The following is a 9,812-nucleotide window of genomic DNA, read 5'->3' as shown; positions in this document are numbered from 1 at the left end:
ACGTATACTCAGTAGCACGCCGGTGCCGCGCACCCAAGGTAGCCGATCTACAAGCTCACAACGCATCACGCCGCGATGTGTTGTGAGCTTGTAGGTGGGCTATTTCCGGTGCACGGCAGTATTAATCACCCTTTACTTCCCATTTTAGTCCACATCTTAGATGGCACCTCTTGACTGAAGTCAGGATCAAGGTTGTTTACTAATTCTCTGGGTAATATCGGGAACATGTGGTGAGGGCACATGAAAGGATCTCCACAATGTGTTAACAACCAAAATCTCTGTACATGTTTGTTTTGGGTTTTTTAAACTATGGTTTCAACATGAAATTAGGGGGGACCTACTTCCGGACCTTTGCCAAGAGGTGAAACAGAACAGAAGCCGTTGCCGAGATGTTTTCAAAGAAACCACAGGTAATAGAACCTCAAATGTCAAGAACTCTCTGGCATTACAGCCAGACAAACTAATGGCACCGTCACTGGAAATGGCACAAGGAAAATTGTCAGTGCACGCAAATAGTTAATTGATAGTGATCCTTGTTATTTAGGGGCATCTCAAGCTTGGAAAAGCCATGGAGGAAGACCTTGTGTGGTTCGAGGGATTCTGCTTGGGAAAAGGACCACATCACTTTCTTTCTTTTTCTTTTGCCAGGGGAGACTTTAAGTCGCAATTATCATAATACCCACAAAGCCTCTGGTTGTTTCAACAACTTTGGGACTGATTCATAACACCTGAGTCTTATTCCTTAGATTTCCGTTTTCCCTATTTGTTCTGGGTTTTATCAGATTTCCACACTTAAACACTGCAATGTCAGGCCACTAAATCAGAGGCTATGTGGAACTGTGACCTTCATATAGGCTTTGGTGTTGAGCCTGAACTCCACAATTCCTAACCTGATATATCATATGGTCTATGCTCAAACTAGAATAGAGGGTGGCACATTAAAGGAATGTGAAGAAACTCTTCTATGAAATACAAAGGTTTTATAGATGCTGATCTCCCCTTTGTTCTTCCAATGAGGACCTCCACCTGTTTCTGATGATGTGAGTCGGAGCCTGTCCTTTTCAAGAGGCTGATCCCCTCCTGATCTCTTTGATGTAACCTGACCTAACAGTTCCAACTAGCAGGATTTGATGATCACGGATGGACCCTCGACAACAGCATGTGCAAATCAAAACTAACAGGCACGGGGAGACGGGTGATGGGATGTGTGAGAGGAACTGGCAGGCTGCAGAGATGGAGTGCGCTTGCGGAGCTGTGATGTGTCTAAACGCCAGGCAGGCAGTGGTCACATGATCAGCGCTGCCAGCCCAGACTTAAGCAGTAAAACCTGTGGATCTGTGAGGGCACATGCAACTGATCGGAGATGAAAGACAGGCTTTGACTTTCATAGGAGGCCTGGAGTCGGGGTGGGGGCTATCGGGGCACTTCTGAGGGACTGCCATCAGAACAGCTGGGTCATTTTCAAATGACCTAATTCTAGGATTAATCCATTTAGACTTGTGTGGTTAGAAAAAGAAAAGCAAAAGTGTGTCTGCAGTTCACACAGAGAAGATGAGCGGCGAACGAAGGAGGGAGCGAGAGAGCGAGATAGAAGAGTTTTACAGTTAGCGAGAGCAAAATTAAAGAGACGTAGAAACAGAGAGAGAGAGAGTGAGAGAGAGAGAGAAGTGGAGCGAATACCACAGAAAGCCAGACGGGCTTAGCTTGGAGTTCAAACAAGGTGCACATCAAAAGGATAGGACGGCAGCAACAGGAGCAAAGCTCACAAGACAACTTCTAAACTCTGTGCTACATAATCTACTTTGCAGTCTGAGGACTATGAGGAGATGTTGTAAATCAGAGAAACATACCAACCACCATGCATTCTCTGAAACTACATGAACCCTATATAGTGTCCCTGTTCTGGACTCCGGTCAACCAAAGATATGGTTGTGTCACGTTTTGAGTTGACATGTTAGCTGAGCTTTGCGTTGATATCTGCAGTTATAGCAGTCAGTCAGAAGTCTATACGTCGTACTCGTAATCCTGAGTTTGAATTTAACTGAGAGTGTACAAATGGATTAATTATTAGCAATGATCATTTTACTCTTACTGTGTACTTGACACTCTTATCAAGGTATTGGTGGGTGGGTGCGTGCGTGTGTGTGTGGCGTGCGTGTGTGTGTGTGTGTCAGAGGCCAGCGTCCATCTGCGAGTGATTTAAGGGTTACATTTTTGGGGATGACGTGTGATAAAACCGGGGCTCCATGGGTCAAAGTGACTGGACACAATCTGTGACAGAGCCTCCCCTCCTAGGCTCTACCACATGTTTTAATCTGTACGCGCATCTGTTTGAAGTTCCCAATGAATACCATCAGCTCTGCCTGCGTGGTGACTTCATGTCCAGAACCTACCTGTCTGTGAGAAGACCACTGCATGTCACATCATTTCAGTTCAACCGATGGACCGTGGGCCGTTGGAGTGTAAATAATCCTCATCCTCACTCTCAAGGGGTGTTTATCGCGGCTTTTCCTTCCCCACAACTGTTTCTTTAATCTTTTAATTAATCTGATAATCATTAATCTGAAAAAACAAAAAACAAAAAAAAACAGAAAAACCTATGTCAATAATTTGATGACCGGCAGAGTCTTCTTTCCGCCAGGTCATCACATTATTGCTTTAGGAATGTGTAATTCATATAGAAAGTAAGTCATTTTTGGGTGATGAACCACTGCCATCTTTATTCACCAACAGTATAATTATTCACAACACCATCAGAGCTGATTGTATTGTTGATTGGTGACTTCTTGCACAAACTTACCAGCCAAGTGGATTTTGTTTTAACTTTCAAGTGTCTGCAGTATACTCCTATACTGTATGTGTTTTTTGCACCTTATGTCCAATCTAATGCACATACCTGCTGCTATGTTACAATTTTACGCACCTTGTATTTAACCTCATGTGCACGCTGTATACCTGACTGTTATGCTATATGTGTGTATAGATATGCATGTACGTATCTTGATTTTCTGTTCTCTTAAAATGGAGAAAAAACGAATATGCCCCACTGCTTAAACACCTGCTGTAAACCAGTGATGTGACAATACAGTTGGTTCTGATTCTTCTTCTTGGTCCTTGATTAGCTCACTGATGCACCACGGGCCCAGATGACAGTATTATAGGCTATTCTGGGGTATAATATATCATGTTGTTTTTTCTTTCATCCGTTAATCCAGTGGTTCTCACCCTATGGGCCGGGGCCCACGGCTGGGCCGCGGGTTGGGGGTATTGCAAAACACTGCGATTTTCATAACTTTAATATGAAAAAGTGTTTCCACACTATAAAGAACTGAAAGTATACTAGGCCTATATTAGTTCCATTGATCCGATGGAATGCGATTGATTGATCATTCAAATAATGCATTCGGCCCACACACTGGACAAGCCAAGAAGTACTCACATTCTTTAGTTCTTTAGTAAGTTAAAGTAGCAATACTGCAGTGTATAGAAGTATAAATACTCTGTTACAAGTAGAAGTCTGCATGCAATTCCAAATTTATACTCTGCACCGATACAATTATTTTCAAGATTTTCAAGTGGGTCTTGATCCAGAAAAGGTTTTGAACCTTAATATGTGGTGCACGTGATGCACCAACAGCTTTATTCACTATAACCACCTCTGTTGGTGACCAGATCTGTCTGAGAGAAGACCAGCTGTCACATCCTTTTAGCTTTTTTTTTAAAGGTTTTGTATCCGCCATAAAATAAGATTTTATGTGTTATAGGTTTTCAAAATTGTTTAAAGAAATGTACGTTGTGGGCTTGTAGATCTGTTATTTTCAAATAGCAAATGTATAAAATACATAGAGGGACCCCGGCAAAATGAGTAACAGTATACTCATTTTGCTGGGGACCCCCTGGAACCCACTTTGAGAACACTTGTTTTAAATCATTGATAGATGGCCCTATACAGCCATGGGCATATGGGGGGGGGGGGGGGGGGGGGGGGGTATTCATCATGTCTCTTTCTTCTCCTAAACTGTTATTTCTTTAATCTGTTAATTTTTATTCACATGCACCAAAAGCCTCTTGGTTGCTAGTCTATTTTGGCACCTTTTTCATCTGTTTAAAATTGGGATAGGAGGACAGATGCCTTACATTATAATTAAGTGCTCTCCCTTGCTATTACACAAATGTTTTAGAAATCCCTTTAGTTAGCCAAGCCTATTATTTCCTGACTTTGAAATCACTGTGTTTAACGAAGTTATAGATTGCACTGCATCCTCATTACAATGTGAACGCGACTTTTCTAATATAATTCATGGTTAGAATGTTATTAAGATTGTGTGTGTGTGCAATATATTCAACAATCTTTAAATCTCCCCTCAGTCAAGGGAATATTGCAGACTTGAAAAGTTTATGAAAACATTTGTTTGTATTTTATGATGGAAAGGGAATGCGCAATTGCGCATGCATGCTGGTGCAAAGTTTTCTTGAGAGTGCGAGACATATAGGCTAGCTATGTGACTTATGATCATTCACAGTCACACAGTAGCAAACTGAGTTCCGACGAGTCTTATTTACATTTTCACAATGGCGTGTCTTCATAGAATGTCAATCACGTTTCGGCTGTCAGGAGGAGGGTTCCCCAAATGGCTGGATTTTGACGTTTGAAGCTTGGTTTGAAACAGCAGGGCTCTCTGGTAAAACTACAAGTCTGATTAACACCAACGCCAGAGGTCATTCTAATCCGCCCGCTTTAAGACAGAGCGTGTATGTGAGACATAATAATAATACAAAATAAAAAGAATGCTGTTGATGTTTATTGCGCCGCGTAACGCTTAATTAAGACATTGGCAACCCCCCCTCCAAGCCAAGCTGGAATGACGCTATTAATCACCCTGGGAATGCAGAACCCCGGGTTCCTTCAGTGCCTTTTGCATAGCCTATAGCTAGTTTTATTTATCACACGATCCGATCGGCCATATTAAAAAATATTGCATATAGCTAGCTAGCCATATTATAGGCATAGTCGTAATGGGTGCTGTACATTAAGCAAACATTAAACATTTGTGATTTCCATAGCATGCTTACACTGACTGAGATCTCAAAATGCATTTGTGTGTGATGCTTTCCAGGATGCAGGGGTTCTCTAAAATGTGGTCCGTCCAGGATGCCAGGGGTTCTATAGTGTGGTCCGTCCAGGATGCCAGGGGTTCTATAGTGTGGTCCGTCCAGGATGCCAGGGGTTCTATAGTGGTCCGTCCAGGATGCCAGGGGTTCTATAGTGTGGTCCGTCCAGGATGCCAGGGGTTCTATAGTGTGGTCCGTCCAGGATGCCAGGGGTTCTATAGTGTGGTCCGTCCAGGATGCCAGGGGTTCTATAGTGTGGTCCGTCTAGGATGCCAGGGGTTCTCTAAAGGTCCGTCTAGGATGCCAGGGGTTCTATAGTGTGGTCCGTCTAGGATGCCAGGGGTTCTCTAAAGGTCCGTCCAGGATGCCAGGTGTTCTCTAGTGTGGTCCGTCCAGGATGCCAGGGGTTCTCTAAAGGTCCGTCCAGGATGCCAGGGGTTCTCTATAAAGTGTGGTCCGTCCAGGATGCCAGGGGTTCTATAGTGTGGTCCGTCCAGGATGCCATGGGTTCTCTAAAGGTCCGTCCAGGATGCCAGGGGTTCTCTATAAAGTGTGGTCCGTCCAGGATGCCAGGGGTTCTCTATAAAGTGTGGTCCGTCTAGGATGCCAGGGGTTCTATAGTGTGGTCCGTCCAGGATGCCAGGGGTTCTATAGTGTGGTCCGTCCAGGATGCCAGGGGTTCTATAGTGGTCCGTCCAGGATGCCAGGGGTTCTATAGTGTGGTCCGTCTAGGATGCCAGGGGTTCTATAGTGTGGTCCGTCTAGGATGCCAGGGGTTCTATAGTGTGGTCCGTCTAGGATGCCAGGGGTTCTATAGTGTGGTCCGTCCAGGATGCCAGGGGTTCTATAGTGTGGTCCGTCCAGGATGCCAGGGGTTCTATAGTGTGGTCCGTCCAGGATGCCAGGGGTTCTATAGTGGTCCGTCCAGGATGCCAGGGGTTCTATAGTGTGGTCCGTCCAGGATGCCAGGGGTTCTCTAGTGTGGTCCGTCCAGGATGCCAGGGGTTCTAAAGTGTGGTCCGTCCAGGATGCCAGGGGTTCTATAGTGTGGTCCGTCTAGGATGCCAGGGGTTCTATAGTGTGGTCCGTCCAGGATGCCAGGGGTTATATAGTGTGGTCCGTCTAGGATGCCAGGGGTTCTATAGTGTGGTCCGTCCAGGATGCCAGGGGTTCTATAGTGTGGTCCGTCCAGGATGCCAGGGGTTCTATAGTGTGGTCCGTCTAGGATGCCAGGGGTTCTCTAGTGTGGTCCGTCCAGGATGCCAGGGGTTCTATAGTGTGGTCCGTCCAGGATGCCAGGGGTTCTATAGTGTGGTCCGTCCAGGATGCCAGGGGTTCTATAGTGTGGTCCGTCTAGGATGCCAGGGGTTCTATAGTGTGGTCCGTCCAGGATGCCAGGGGTTCTATAGTGTGGTCCGTCCAGGATGCCAGGGGTTCTATAGTGTGGTCCGTCTAGGATGCCAGGGGTTCTCTAGTGTGGTCCGTCCAGGATGCCAGGGGTTCTATAGTGTGGTCCGTCCAGGATGCCAGGGGTTCTATAGTGTGGTCCGTCCAGGATGCCAGGGGTTCTATAGTGTGGTCCGTCTAGGATGCCAGGGGTTCTATAGTGTGGTCCGTCCAGGATGCCAGGGGTTCTATAGTGTGGTCCGTCCAGGATGCCAGGGGTTCTATAGTGTGGTCCGTCTAGGATGCCAGGGGTTCTATAGTGTGGTCCGTCTAGGATGCCAGGGGTTCTATAGTGTGGTCCGTCTAGGATGCCAGGGGTTCTATAGTGTGGTCCGTCCAGGATGCCAGGGGTTCTATAGTGTGGTCCGTCCAGGATGCCAGGGGTTCTATAGTGTGGTCCGTCCAGGATGCCAGGGGTTCTATAGTGTGGTCCGTCCAGGATGCCAGGGGTTCTATAGTGGTCCGTCCAGGATGCCAGGGGTTCTATAGTGTGGTCCGTCCAGGATGCCAGGGGTTCTCTAGTGTGGTCCGTCCAGGATGCCAGGGGTTCTATAGTGTGGTCCGTCCAGGATGCCAGGGGTTCTAAAGTGTGGTCCGTCTAGGATGCCAGGGGTTCTATAGTGTGGTCCGTCCAGGATGCCAGGGGTTCTATAGTGGTCCGTCCAGGATGCCAGGGGTTCTATAGTGTGGTCCGTCCAGGATGCCAGGGGTTCTATAGTGTGGTCCGTCCAGGATGCCAGGGGTTCTATAGTGTGGTCCGTCCAGGATGCCAGGGGTTCTATAGTGTGGTCCGTCTAGGATGCCAGGGGTTCTCTAAAGGTCCGTCTAGGATGCCAGGGGTTCTATAGTGTGGTCCGTCTAGGATGCCAGGGGTTCTCTAAAGGTCCGTCCAGGATGCCAGGGGTTCTCTAGTGTGGTCCGTCCAGGATGCCAGGGGTTCTCTAAAGGTCCGTCCAGGATGCCAGGGGTTCTCTATAAAGTGTGGTCCGTCCAGGATGCCAGGGGTTCTATAGTGTGGTCCGTCCAGGATGCCAGGGGTTCTCTAAAGGTCCGTCCAGGATGCCAGGGGTTCTCTATAAAGTGTGGTCCGTCCAGGATGCCAGGGGTTCTCTATAAAGTGTTGTCCGTCTAGGATGCCAGGGGTTCTATAGTGTGGTCCGTCCAGGATGCCAGGGGTTCTATAGTGTGGTCCGTCCAGGATGCCAGGGGTTCTATAGTGGTCCGTCCAGGATGCCAGGGGTTCTATAGTGTGGTCCGTCTAGGATGCCAGGGGTTCTATAGTGTGGTCCGTCTAGGATGCCAGGGGTTCTATAGTGTGGTCCGTCTAGGATGCCAGGGGTTCTATAGTGTGGTCCGTCCAGGATGCCAGGGGTTCTATAGTGTGGTCCGTCCAGGATGCCAGGGGTTCTATAGTGTGGTCCGTCCAGGATGCCAGGGGTTCTATAGTGGTCCGTCCAGGATGCCAGGGGTTCTATAGTGTGGTCCGTCCAGGATGCCAGGGGTTCTCTAGTGTGGTCCGTCCAGGATGCCAGGGGTTCTAAAGTGTGGTCCGTCCAGGATGCCAGGGGTTCTATAGTGTGGTCCGTCTAGGATGCCAGGGGTTCTATAGTGTGGTCCGTCCAGGATGCCAGGGGTTCTATAGTGTGGTCCGTCTAGGATGCCAGGGGTTCTATAGTGTGGTCCGTCCAGGATGCCAGGGGTTCTATAGTGTGGTCCGTCCAGGATGCCAGGGGTTCTATAGTGTGGTCCGTCTAGGATGCCAGGGGTTCTCTAGTGTGGTCCGTCCAGGATGCCAGGGGTTCTATAGTGTGGTCCGTCCAGGATGCCAGGGGTTCTATAGTGTGGTCCGTCCAGGATGCCAGGGGTTCTATAGTGTGGTCCGTCCAGGATGCCAGGGGTTCTATAGTGTGGTCCGTCCAGGATGCCAGGGGTTCTATAGTGTGGTCCGTCCAGGATGCCAGGGGTTCTATAGTGTGGTCCGTCTAGGATGCCAGGGGTTCTATAGTGTGGTCCGTCTAGGATGCCAGGGGTTCTATAGTGTGGTCCGTCTAGGATGCCAGGGGTTCTATAGTGTGGTCCGTCCAGGATGCCAGGGGTTCTATAGTGTGGTCCGTCCAGGATGCCAGGGGTTCTATAGTGTGGTCCGTCCAGGATGCCAGGGGTTCTCTAGTGTGGTCCGTCCAGGATGCCAGGGGTTCTCTATAAAGTGTGGTCCGTCCATGATGCCAGGGGTTCTATAGTGTGGTCCGTCTAGGATGCCAGGGGTTCTATAGTGTGGTCCGTCCAGGATGCCAGGGGTTCTATAGTGTGGTCCGTCCAGGATGCCAGGGGTTCTATAGTGTGGTCCGTCTAGGATGCCAGGGGTTCTATAGTGTGGTCCGTCCAGGATGCCAGGGGTTCTATAGTGTGGTCCGTCTAGGATGCCAGGGGTTCTATAGTGTGGTCCGTCTAGGATGCCAGGGGTTCTATAGTGTGGTCCGTCTAGAATGCCAGGGGTTCTATAGTGTGGTCCGTCCAGGATGCCAGGGGTTCTCTAGTGTGGTCCGTCTAGGATGCCAGGGGTTCTATAGTGTGGTCCGTCTAGGATGCCAGGGGTTCTCTAGTGTGGTCCGTCCAGGATGCCAGGGGTTCTATAGTGTGGTCCGTCTAGGATGCCAGGGGTTCTCTGGTCCAGGGACATCCAGGATAACGTATAGAGTTAATAGCAAAATGTGTTAATAGGCCATTCATAATCCTCTCACCACGATGAGATGCATTGAAATAATGTTAGAAATGGGTGGAAATGTTGAATATTATTTTGAAACCTTTTAACAACACATCTTGAAAAGGTGTCCCTGCATGCCTGTCACAAAATAATTTCATATGGGGTTCCGTGGACAAGACCTACATATTAATTTGGGGGTTCCTTGACGTGGGAAAAAAAGTTTGAGAACCACTGCTCTATTCGACTTAAAATATACAGTAGAACATGAAAGTTTTGAAAGGACTATGGAGGGAGGGGGAGAAAGAGTGATGGTTGCTTTGATCTTTAGGGGCCCCTTCAAGATAAAAAAAAAAAGTGTCTGCGTCCCCTTCTCAGCGCAGCTTAGCACAACTGTCTTAAAGCTGTTATAAAGCTAAAGTCAATAGCCCTGCATTGGGAATAAAGACTGGCTCGTGTGAGTCGTGTATATTTTATTTTAGTTGTGGGAGATGGTTCCGAGGCGTGATTACAACTTTTAAAAGAAGCTGAGGAGCGTAAAAGCCACATTGCA

This window comes from Electrona antarctica (assembly GCF_951216825.1).
Source record: "Electrona antarctica genome assembly, chromosome: 14".
Classification (NCBI taxonomy): domain Eukaryota; kingdom Metazoa; phylum Chordata; class Actinopteri; order Myctophiformes; family Myctophidae; genus Electrona; species Electrona antarctica.
This window is presented reverse-complemented; position numbering follows the sequence as displayed.